This window comes from Galeopterus variegatus, unplaced genomic scaffold, assembly GCF_000696425.1.
Source record: "Galeopterus variegatus unplaced genomic scaffold, G_variegatus-3.0.2 Scaffold1098, whole genome shotgun sequence".
Taxonomy (NCBI): Eukaryota; Metazoa; Chordata; class Mammalia; order Dermoptera; family Cynocephalidae; genus Galeopterus; species Galeopterus variegatus.
The window spans coordinates 82286-95545 of record NW_007727209.1 but is presented as its reverse complement, the minus strand read 5'-3'; the positions used below and the strand labels follow the sequence as shown (position 1 = coordinate 95545).

General features: G+C 41.8%; 1 non-coding gene across 1 annotated transcript; it reads right to left on the bottom strand.

Annotated features, from left to right (window-relative positions):
* Positions 1 to 9063: 9063 nt before the first annotated feature.
* Positions 9064 to 9137, bottom strand: TRNAI-GAU. Its single transcript has one exon. It is a non-coding gene; the product is annotated as a tRNA-Ile (tRNA).
* Between the last annotated feature and the right edge of the window lie 4123 nt (positions 9138 to 13260).

The window sequence follows — 13260 nt, the reverse complement described above, 5'->3', positions numbered from 1 at the left end:
TGTAGAAGTTCTATTCCCTTTGAAGGAAGGAGAAAGGGTGGAGCATAAGGCAGAACTTACCAATGATACTACCACCATTGAGTCATTCATTCATTTAACAATACCTACTGAGATCCTGCTAGTACCAGGGACTATACGAATACACACAACTGGCAAAAACTGATACAATTCCTCCTTTTATTGAGGGTACAATGGCACAAGTTGGGTTCCTCTGGAAGCTGACTTGGGAACAGGGATTAGAATGTATAAATTACATCAGGGACTGCTATTAGGATTAACACCATGGAATGAAGGAAAGGATGCAGGACTGAGCAAAGGACAATGTCAAAATATGTAATAGTTTCAACAGAAGCCTGGGCCAGCCCCAAAAGAGGTTATAAAGATGGTGTGGACTTTCAGAGCTGTCCCCACCTGGGTATAAAGGCCAGGCCTTCATACCCCATGTAGGTCAGTCATTGGAAGGGGGCATGGCCTTGGGCAGGGCTGCTCTCTTCCACTGAGCAAGGCTAGGGGCTGGAAGCTGAGGGGACACTTCTAGCAGCTGGGGCAATAATGGCATTCAGTGCTAAGATGGGTTTAAGTGGCTCAACAGAGCCTACACTGCATGTAGTCTGGTAGGGGCAGAAGGCAGCCATAAAATAATCACAGAAAAAAATGTCTAATGGCACTGTGGTGCTACCAAGAGGCACGTGGTAACATGAAAAAGTACAAGAATCATCATCATAGCCTGGGGGAGAGGTTGGATTTCAGGCAGGAGAAGCACATGTGCAAAGGCCCTGGGGTGGCAGTGAGTGTGAGGGAAGCAGGCATACTGGAGAGCTTCTTTGGATGTAAAACAGGCAGGTCTTGTTTGGGCACTTACCCCACACCAGGTACTCTGTTTAGTACTTTAGACACATCCTCTCACTTTGCCTCACTACCCCACAAGGTAGGCATTGCTCCCAGGGTCCTTCTAAACGTCTCCTGAAATCAAAGAACAACGTTCCCCAGAACCATGTGGAAAAGCTCCAATCCCAGAAACGATAACGCCTAACTGGGAATTCAGACAAAAGTATAACCTATTGATGGGGGCTGAGATCAAAATAACCAATTCTCTGAACAGAGGGAGGAGTTGTGAGAAAAATAGAGAAGCAAACCGACTGCATGGCTGGGGCTGTTGTCGGACTCCTGCCAGCGTAGCCAGTTGTTGGGTTAAAGGTTACAGCAATAGTTACACCAATTGTATTGCTAGGGCCAGGGCTCACACCCTTCAAACGCACTGTATAGACTGGGTCACCAGACCCCTCACATGCAAGGCTGGGTCACCAGACCCCTCAAACGCAGGTCCACGCTAGGTAATTGGGAAAGATCCAGGGAGCCATTGGCAGACAACACGAGCTCATTCCTCAGCAGTAGCAGCAGTGGTGGCCTCTTGGGGCATCCAAGGAGCACTGGCAGCAACAGCCCCCAGCAGCAATAATGACCTCCGCACAGCCCCCTGGGGGCGGGGGGGCACTATGGGTCAGAGCCACTCATCCTTTATACTTAAGTCCATAACCCAGGACACCTGAGTGCCCATGTGCATCTACATCTGTCAATAACCAAGGAACACCTGGGCAAAGTGCATATTTACATCAAGTGCTCGGCAAGATTCTAAACATCTGAGGGGCCCTGATTTTCCTTTACTTTCCCTACACCGACCTAGGCCTCCTTTGTGAAAAAGAAAGCAGAAAAAAGAAAAATCAACATAAACAATATCAAAGCAAGTCTTGCCACATTCACACACAATAGTATTGATTATTGTTAAAATTCAATAAAATATTAGATTTGGTTTATTCCTGCATTTATTTAGCAATGTTGCATTTTGGGGACTGCAGAAATTGAGGAAACTGTGCTGGAAAATAGAATCAGAATAAAATATGACTCTTGGGGCAGCCAATAATTATATTGTAATGAAAGGGGAATTAAAAAGTTTGTTTTTGGTAAGCAATTAGGTAGCTCTGGCTTCTATATCTAATGGAGTAAAATTTGGTGAAATAATGCGATTTGCAAAGCAAAAATCACATCTTGACATTTCCTTGTTTCTTCATTAGAAAAGGTACATGTAAGCAAACTTTGCATAGGAGAGGTCTCCACTTGAGTGTCTGTTGTGACCACTGCAGATCAGTGGTAATGATTGGCCAGAAGCCAAGGTCCCTTCCCTGAAGAGAATTTATCCCAAACAAAGGGAGTTGATCCTAAAAGCCCTTGGTTTAAAGCAGGAGAGTTGAGAACACCTGTTCTGGCCTCCCATGTGGGTTTCAGTCCCTTCCTAGCTATGGCTTCAAGCAAATTACTAAACCCCTCCCAGGCCTCAGTTTTCTTATCTATAAAATGGGTGTAATAACACCAACCTCACAGGGCTGTGAGAAACCCTATAAAGTTCCAAAAGTTGAGTGATTCCCAACTTTTAGAAATGGAACACCAAGTATGGAAGTATAAGTATTCTAACCCTAAGTATTGCTTCGTCCATTCCTGCTGCTATAACAAAATATCTTAGACTGGGTAGTTTATAAACAACAGAAATTTATTGCTCACAATTTTGGAGCCTAGGNTTTTTTTTTTTTTTTTTTTGGAGGGGCAGAAGGAGCCAAAAACAAAAACAAAAAAATGGGGCTGGGGAAAATAAATCATTGACTGCAGTAGGCTTTACACAAGGATGGGAAATTAATAACAAAGAGATCATTTTTCACATGGACTCAATGTGAGTTCTCTCTTTTTTCTATTTATACAGAAGCTTTGTTGTTTTAAAAGGCCCTTTCTTCTCATTCAAAATGAGAAAATACCTTCTGACATCCATGCAGTTAGCAGAGACTTCGGATATTGGTTTCCTCTGCTCCCCGGCATTCCCCTTTTTCACAGGGCTCCGTGCAGGCTCTGATGGAAAGGAGGGCCAGAGTTCCTGAATTGGCCTTTAAACTAATTTAGCTGTTTCCCATCACTATCTCAGCTGCTTTCCTCCCTCCTTAGCTACATGTGAGAGCTATTGCTAGGCAGAGATTTTAGAAAAAAAAAAGAGTAGGAGGAAAAGGAACTGAGAAAGCAAAAAGAAAGGGGAATGAAGAGGAAGAAAATAGATTCCTGGATGGAAAGCCAAGAAATTCCTGTGTAGAAGTTCTATTCCCTTTGAAGGAAGGAGAAAGGGTGGAGCATAAGGCAGAACTTACCAATGATACTACCACCATTGAGTCATTCATTCATTTAACAATACCTACTGAGATCCTGCTAGTACCAGGGACTATACGAATACACACAACTGGCAAAAACTGATACAATTCCTCCTTTTATTGAGGGTACAATGGCACAAGTTGGGTTCCTCTGGAAGCTGACTTGGGAACAGGGATTAGAATGTATAAATTACATCAGGGACTGCTATTAGGATTAACACCATGGAAGGAAGGAAATGATGCAGGACTGAGCAAAGGACAATGTCGAAATATGTAATAGTTTCAACAGAAGCCTGGGCCAGCCCCAAAAGAGGTTATAAAGATGGTGTGGACTTTCAGAGCTGTCCCCACCTGGGTATAAAGGCCAGGCCTTCATACCCCATGTAGGTCAGTCATTGGAAGGGGGCATGGCCTTGGGCAGGGCTGCTCTCTTCCACTGAGCAAGGCTAGGGGCTGGAAGCTGAGGGGACACTTCTAGCAGCTGGGGCAATAATGGCATTCAGTGCTAAGATGGGTTTAAGTGGCTCAACAGAGCCTACACTGCATGTAGTCTGGTAGGGGCAGAAGGCAGCCATAAAATAATCACAGAAAAAAATGTCTAATGGCACTGTGGTGCTACCAAGAGGCACGTGGTAACATGAAAAAGTACAAGAATCATCATCATAGCCTGGGGGAGAGGTTGGATTTCAGGCAGGAGAAGCACATGTGCAAAGGCCCTGGGGTGGCAGTGAGTGTGAGGGAAGCAGGCATACTGGAGAGCTTCTTTGGATGTAAAACAGGCAGGTCTTGTTTGGGCACTTACCCCACACCAGGTACTCTGTTTAGTACTTTAGACACATCCTCTCACTTTGCCTCACTACCCCACAAGGTAGGCATTGCTCCCAGGGTCCTTCTAAACGTCTCCTGAAATCAAAGAACAACGTTCCCCAGAACCATGTGGAAAAGCTCCAATCCCAGAAACGATAACGCCTAACTGGGAATTCAGACAAAAGTATAACCTATTGATGGGGGCTGAGATCAAAATAACCAATTCTCTGAACAGAGGGAGGAGTTGTGAGAAAAATAGAGAAGCAAACCGACTGCATGGCTGGGGCTGTTGTCGGACTCCTGCCAGCGTAGCCAGTTGTTGGGTTAAAGGTTACAGCAATAGTTACACCAATTGTATTGCTAGGGCCAGGGCTCACACCCTTCAAACGCACTGTATAGACTGGGTCACCAGACCCCTCACATGCAAGGCTGGGTCACCAGACCCCTCAAACGCAGGTCCACGCTAGGTAATTGGGAAAGATCCAGGGAGCCATTGGCAGACAACACGAGCTCATTCCTCAGCAGTAGCAGCAGTGGTGGCCTCTTGGGGCATCCAAGGAGCACTGGCAGCAACAGCCCCCAGCAGCAATAATGACCTCCGCACAGCCCCCTGGGGGCGGGGGGGCACTATGGGTCAGAGCCACTCATCCTTTATACTTAAGTCCATAACCCAGGACACCTGAGTGCCCATGTGCATCTACATCTGTCAATAACCAAGGAACACCTGGGCAAAGTGCATATTTACATCAAGTGCTCGGCAAGATTCTAAACATCTGAGGGGCCCTGATTTTCCTTTACTTTCCCTACACCGACCTAGGCCTCCTTTGTGAAAAAGAAAGCAGAAAAAAGAAAAATCAACATAAACAATATCAAAGCAAGTCTTGCCACATTCACACACAATAGTATTGATTATTGTTAAAATTCAATAAAATATTAGATTTGGTTTATTCCTGCATTTATTTAGCAATGTTGCATTTTGGGGACTGCAGAAATTGAGGAAACTGTGCTGGAAAATAGAATCAGAATAAAATATGACTCTTGGGGCAGCCAATAATTATATTGTAATGAAAGGGGAATTAAAAAGTTTGTTTTTGGTAAGCAATTAGGTAGCTCTGGCTTCTATATCTAATGGAGTAAAATTTGGTGAAATAATGCGATTTGCAAAGCAAAAATCACATCTTGACATTTCCTTGTTTCTTCATTAGAAAAGGTACATGTAAGCAAACTTTGCATAGGAGAGGTCTCCACTTGAGTGTCTGTTGTGACCACTGCAGATCAGTGGTAATGATTGGCCAGAAGCCAAGGTCCCTTCCCTGAAGAGAATTTATCCCAAACAAAGGGAGTTGATCCTAAAAGCCCTTGGTTTAAAGCAGGAGAGTTGAGAACACCTGTTCTGGCCTCCCATGTGGGTTTCAGTCCCTTCCTAGCTATGGCTTCAAGCAAATTACTAAACCCCTCCCAGGCCTCAGTTTTCTTATCTATAAAATGGGTGTAATAACACCAACCTCACAGGGCTGTGAGAAACCCTATAAAGTTCCAAAAGTTGAGTGATTCCCAACTTTTAGAAATGGAACACCAAGTATGGAAGTATAAGTATTCTAACCCTAAGTATTGCTTCGTCCATTCCTGCTGCTATAACAAAACAGGCCTCAGTTTTCTTATCTATAAAATGGGTGTAATAACACCAACCTCACAGGGCTGTGAGGAACCCTATAAAGTTCCAAAAGTTGAGTGATTCCCAACTTTTAGAAATGGAACACCAAGTATGGAAGTATAAGTATTCTAACACTAAGTATTGCTTCGTCCATTCCTGCTGCTATAACAAAGTATCTTAGACTGGGTAGTTTATAAACAACAGAAATTTATTGCTCACAATTTTGGAGCCTAGGAAGTCCAAGATCAAGGCACCAGCAGATTTAGGTCTGGTGAGGACCTGCTCTTTGCTTCAGACATAGTGCCTGTTGCTGTCTTCACATGGCAGAAGAGATGGAAGGATAAAGAAGGACTAGGGTGATCCCTTCAACCTGGTTTATAAGAGCACTAGTCCCATTCAGGAAAGTGGAGCACTCATGACCTAATCACTTTCCAAAAGGCCCCACCTCTTAATACTACCACATTGGGTATGAGATTCTAACATATGAATTTTGGAGGGACACATACATTCACATAATGCAATGTTACTCAATGTATGGTCTCAGACTCACGGCAGCAGCTGGGAGCTTTGTTAGACAAATTTTCAGTCTCCACTTCACATCAGACCCACTGAATCAGAACCTCTGGATGAGGGGGTCCGGGAATTTGTTTGAACAAACCATCTAGACAGTGTCCAACCATCCAGGTTTACCCAGAACCAAGGAGAGTCCCAGGATGAGGGACTTTCACTGCTCAAACTGTAAAGACAAGGACATGAGATGAGTTGGTTACCCCGACTTCATATGATTCTTATGTGTGCTGAGTCTGAAAACCACTGCTGTAACATAAATTAATATAATATAGTGTGTGCTATGATTTGAATGTGTCCCCAGAGTTCTTGTTTTGAAAACTTAATCCCCAGTACAACAGGGTTGCAAGATGGGGCTTAATAAAAGGTGAGTAGGTCAAAAGGCTCTGCCCTCATGAATAGATTAATGTTGTTGCAGGAGTGGGTTAATTACAGCAAGAGTGGGCTTGTCAGGAAAGCGAGTTCAGGCCTCTTGCTCTCTTGCCCTTCCACTTTTTCCATGGGATGACACAGCAAGTAGGCCCTTGCCAGTTGCTGGCACCTTGATATTGGACTTCCAGCCTCCAGAACTGTGAGAAATAAATTTATTTTCTTTATAAAGTACCCAGTCTGTGGTATTCTGCTATAGCAATACAAAATAGACTAAGACAATGAGCAAAAGGTTTGAAGATTGCAATGGAGATTTACAAACTTCCTTAGGGGGCATTATGAATTACCACTTTAAAGTAAACCAATATTTACTGAGCATCCTTTACAGGTCAAAATTTGGATAGATGCTCTCTATTTTATCTCTGATCTTTCAGAATCTTCTGGGAGGTAGGTATTTTCATCCTCATTTAGAAAACTGAGATTTGGGAAGTTAGTAATCCACCTGAAGGATCTCCAATGAGGGAGAAGGTTTGGAGGCACAGGGACGTCACTTTCCAGAGCCTGTGCTGGTTCCAGTAAACCTACGTTTCCCCAAGAGTGGGATGCATCTCATGGGGAAGTGCGAGATGATTTAACGTGGTGCAGGAGATGATTTTAGAAGGTAGAGAGCACAGTATGAAACCAGATATCGCACTGGGAGAAATAATACTGAAAATTGCTAACGCTTCTAGAGTTCTGTATTGCTTATGTAATGTTTACATAGTGCCAGGCACTGTTCTAAGTGCTTCATGTATATGAAGCAGGTAATATTATCCTAATACTATCCATAGTTTTACAGATGAGGAAACCGAGGCACCAAGGTCACAGAGCCAGTAAGTGATATGGGCCTGGGATTAGAACCTGGATGAGCCATGGCTCGTCTAGCATGAAGAACAGGCTTCTCTGATGTTCTGAACAGTGCCCTGTGGAGCCATATTGGAGCAGAGGCGAAAGTAAAGTGTGCACTCCTGCACATATTTATCAAAACGCCCTCTTGCATTTTGAACCAAGTGAGAAAAATTAATAGAAGGTCTACAGTTAAAAGAAATGACTGTATATAAAGCGCCACATCACTCAATCTGCTCACACAATTACCAACCCTTATAAACTCACCTGGTGGGGGTATTCAAGGAGGCCAGGAACCTCAGACTGACCAGAAACAGCTGTTCCCATATACAACAGTGCAGGGTGGTAAAACAAACAGTCTGTCTTTATTTAAAATGTTAATAGTTGTTCATCATGAATGTTTTTGCATTTATTTTTATGTCTAAAATAGTTTTTATTTTGATTACAAAGGTTTTTGGCACCCCCTGTGAATTTTGCTGCCAAAAGTGAGTGCCCACTTGCCTTGCCCTAATCCCGACCCTGGTCCTGAACCACGCAAAGGCTTCAACTTTTAACATTTCCAAAGGCAGAAGTCTATAGCAAGTATAATTATGTCCCTTGTCCTGGGGATATGTCCCTTTGATCTCGCATGAGCTTGAATAATGTCAGATATGAACTTTTGGGAATCAGGTTTCCTTTTTAAATTTAGTTTTTCAGCACGTGCTATCTCTTAAAAATTGTGATCTGGGTGGAAGAAAGTGGTCATTCCCTGCCCCCCTCCCCAAATTTTGTTTCATGAAAGATGTCAGTGGTTGGATAATGTAGAAAAGTAACATCTGGTTTCAATGCTATTTTTTTCTCCTTAAAATAAAGTCATTTCTAGAAAATCTGCTATCTTTGATTTAATTTTTAGGAGATAGTCTATGGTCATAACATTGGGCTCAGAAAAAGATGTTACAAAAAAAAGAATATATATTTTATTTTAAATCTTTTTATTAAAAAGATTTGGGGGGCACGTTTCTAGCCTGGCCAGAAGCCAGGTATAATCTGAATCAAACTAAAGAATGACATTTCTCTAGTCCAGTTTCCCAGTTCTGATGAGGCAATACTCAAACATGCTACTCATTGCTAAATAAGTGTCACAGAATTCCTTGAGCGAAATGTGTGCTTGCTTTCAGCTCTAAAGGACATGCCACATAGTGCCTTTCTGGATGATTGTTTTAAACAGTGTAATCAAATCAAGCAAGCACTGATGAGGTATGACAGTCCCAAGGAGGCAAAGAACTCTCAGCCCTGATCTTAGTAATTAGAACTTCTCAGTGAACTAGATGAAAATGCAAAAAGGAACAAAAATAAAGCCACACCCAGCAGCTCCACAAAGTACTAGCTGTGTGACCTTCAAAGAGTAATTTAATCTTTCTTTTTCTCGTGGGTTGAATGGAGTAATTTGAGTTTGACTCAGTCTTGTGAGGATAAACAGAAACTATCCACTGTAGCACAGGCTTCTAGTGACTCCCCATATCATTTCCTCTTCTTCAATAGGAATAGAAACCTCAATTATTTTTTGATTTGTTTTGTTTTTGTTCGGTTGGGCTTTTTTGGGGGGGTGAGGGGAACTGGCTGGTACAGGAATCGAACCCTGGACCTTGGTGTTATCGGCAGCATGCTCTAACCAACTGAGCTAACCAGCCAAAACCCCAGTTTTTATAGCTGCCACACATGAATGTACAGAATGAAAATGAAATTTCCCAGCTTCCCTTGCAGCCAGATGTGCTCACGTGATTCAATTTTGGCTAATGAAATATAAGTAACAGCTAGATGTTGTAACGGAGAGTCAAGAAACATGTTGGAACATGAGTTCAAGGACGATACGCTAGGAATGGCAGGACAACCAGACAGGAGGAGCTTGGATCCTTGACACATGTGGAGCCATCATATCAGTTGTGGACTGCATACATCCAGAGTGTTAAGTGAGTGAGAAATAAAATTCCATCTTGTTCAAGCCACCATTACTCTGGGTCTCTGCTACAGTGGATGAAACTGTATCCTAACTAATAAACTCATGTAAAGAGTTTGGCAAGTGACTGACACATTACAAAACACTCAGTAAGTGTCAGCTATGATGCTGCTGCTGATGGTTATGAATTCTACCTCTACGACCCTTCAGAAGAGCATCGGACAATTAGAATAAAATTCGAAGCTCACAATTTGAAGTACATTTCTTTCCCCCAATTTTACGTCAGTTTTTCCCCCATTCTCTGACCTAAGTGATATTCATACAATAGATATGCATGCAAAGGGCATCCATCAGTGGCCGTGTCATGTTATTTCTATTTATTAATTACAAATAGGCATGGTTGGGGGTTATTTCCAAGGGACCAGTTTCTGCTTGAAGAGTCAGATTGACTCACTATATGCTTTGTACTACAAACTTTCAAGAATCAACAACTGCCAATTTTCCCTATTCACTTTAGATGACTTTTTATAAATAAAGCATCACTGATATGGTTGAAGCCCCTGGCCTCGCTCATTCAATTAATGGCAATAACCCTTCAGAAGTGGTGAAGTATCCTCCCCATTGTGTTTTTATGTCCTAATAAGTGTATGTATCCATAAGCAGCATACAGTATGGTTTTGGATAATTTTTTTATCTTACATTATATAGGTTGTATACTGTATTTAACACTTGGCAATTGCTCATTTAAGACAGCAACATAAACAATGCCACAACAAACATCCTTGTTAAATCTGGGTGGTAGTGGCATTGGTACTTATGATTCTCTGTGCTTTTTGTGTATTTGAAATACATTATAAACACAATTTTAAGTTAGTAGTAAAAGAAGGTAAAATAAATACTCAGAAGCTGTTTTGACATAAAACATCGCCAAGACCACAGGGGCTGGGAGTTAGGAGAGGGCGTGGCTGGTTGTTTCCTAAACATCATTTTACTCTTGATGTGTGAGAAATCAACTCTTTAAAAAAAAACAAAAACAAAAAAACAAAAAAAGCCTCAATGTGCAAAAATTCTGAATTTTAAGAGCAGACATGTTAAAAGCACTTTGCAAATGTAAGTCTAAAGTTCTAAAATACCCACCACAGTTTTTTCTTAAAAGGTCAGGTATATTTGGTATACCTGAGCTATAGCTATAAAATAACACATCTGATAAAAGTACCCTGTTGTTGTAGTTAATTTTGCAGGGTAATTAATAAAACTCTTTTGGGCATACAAATATTAGATAAGGATAAAATGAATCATTTCTTCTTGGTCTGGGGAATAAAAATGCAGATTATTGGAGTATCAAATTTTTTTTAAAACAGGCATTCCCCCATATTTCATTTATCTATAGCCTATTCATACGAGGATGGCATCTACTTCTCACATTTTTTCCCCACAATAGAGGAATAAGAGTTAAAAAAAAAAATTTTTTTTTTTTGGAGAATCTATGAGTTCAGGATAGAAACAAAAACAATGTTTTGAAGTTTTTATATACTCATGTACCCAATGAAGACTCACCAGGAAATGACCAGCACCAGAATGTTTTCCCTCTGAGAGCTGTCAAATTAGAAATAAGTATATTGTCTCCACGTGGGTGTTCCCTGTACTTTTATTTGGCAACCAAACCATCGCTTGTTGTTTTCCATATGCCATTTACGTGAAATCAATAGATTTAAGTCAGAAATTTTCCAGGTGCAGTTACCCTGATAATGCGTGCCAGTCATCTCAGTAAACACAAGATCCTGGACTTGATTTTTCTGCTAAAGCAATCAGCAAGGAACAGGCAGCCACATTTCTGGTTCCACCCCTAGAGCTTGCTCATACTCTGATGGTTTTATTGGCCATTTTAAGACTATGTTCCACAAAACTGCTGGGCGCCCTTTAAATTGTCAAGCAATTACCCCAAATAACACTGTGTTGGAAAAATATGTTGGGTTTCTCTGTTAAAAGGGAACGTGATGGGAAGAACAAGGTAACTTGTAAATCCAACAGCTTTTTTAAAAATAATAATAAAACAATTAGAAAGATAATAATCTCTTGATTATTTAACTTGAATCCAGTTTACCAACTTGGACTCAGGCCTCGTCTCTGCTTGTAAAGGGCTGTGTGACTTGGGGCAGGTGGCCTGACCTTTCTGAGTCTCTGTTTCCCCATCTGAAAAACAGGGAAAATAACAATGACTCCCCCATGTGAGGATTAAACCAGACAATCCATGAGGATTACTTAGCACAGCGCCCTGCATACAGTGACCTCAGGTGAATGTTGGCGGTGATTGTAATTGTTGTTGAGGTTGTTGCCACCACGGGATGGTCTGTTAGGTTGAATGCTGCTGAGACTCAAATGTCTGGTTTTTGAGCTACTTCTGCAAGCAATGAACTACCAAAAATAGTAAGTATTTACTCTCATAGCTTCGGGAGACAGCAATGACTTGGTTTCTGACCAAGTAGGTTCGGTGGTGGACTAAATGGTCCGGTAACTGCCTTTTAGTTCAGACCACATCCTGAATGGACCTCCCTCCAGGGAGGTTTGAACAACCCCAAAAAGCAGGCCCAGCGGGTTTCCATAGGCCAGCCTCTTCAGAAGGCTTTCCAAGAACAACGGGCCTTTTACCTTTCCTATTTCACCTAGAAGACAACCAAGATGGCAGAGGACCCTGGCGACCACCTGGTTATGAGTCGTATCAGTTCGCTGACTGCACGTGTTCTTTCCCTCACCCCCGGTGTCAGGGCAAGCATCAGAGTGGATTAAGGAATGCAGGGCTCCGAGGCAGAAGAGAGTCCTCCCCTTTCCTTGGAGCTGAGCCATGAAGGGGAGTTTTGCTACTAAACTCCCCATGGACTGGCCTGACCATGATCCTAGGTGGTAAGCACCACCCAAACTTGAACCACTCCTGTTCTGAAGGCCTATCAAAGAGGAGAGACTCATTCCCTGATATGATATCTCCCCAAGTCTCCATAGACTTGTCAGAGATCTTTGAACCTATTTTGAAACTGGATTCATTTTCTGGATCTGATTTTTCACTTGTAGGAAGCATTTCCTCATGCCAATAAGTTGTGTCGTTCACATGACTTTATACCCACACATACATATGTATGGTATATGTGTGTGCATGTGTATGGGTGTGTATGCTACCAATACTGAAGACTGACATAATTTTGACTTTCTTGTTTCTTCTTGGCTCGCATCTTACAATCTCTATGTCCAGTATGTGTGTGAGTCCATATTCAGATACTGTTAGTAACTGCACAGACACATGCTGAAGGTCATCAGTGAGCGATGAAGGATGTCTAATCTCTTAAAGATTTTATTTTCATTAAATATTTAAAAAAAATTTTTTTTCAGATGGCTAGTACGGGGATCAATCCCTAGACCTTGGTGTTATCAGCATTATGCTCTAACCAACTGAGCTAACCAGCCAGCCTTAAAATTTTTGATACCAAAATTTTTGTGAAAATTTCCTAGCAAATTCAATAGAGAAGGGAACAGGTGGCAGGAATAAAGAAAGATTATTGTACAATGTATCAAGGTATTGTACAAGGTACCAAGAATGAGTAACCATGCTTTTTACCCATCCATAGATGCAAAAACACTGAATAGAACCAGGGAACCTAGAGTTTGGAAGAGACTTAAAGAGATTATCTAAATGCTGGTTCTTCGGAAAGACTAATAAAATAGGTATTGGCAGGCAACAGTACTGTCTACATGAAAAAAAATTCATAAGACTCTTCAGACAAACTATTAGAATTAGTAAAAGTTCAGCAAGGTTGCTGGATGCTAATGAATACACAAAAATCAATAGTGATCCCATTTATCAGCAG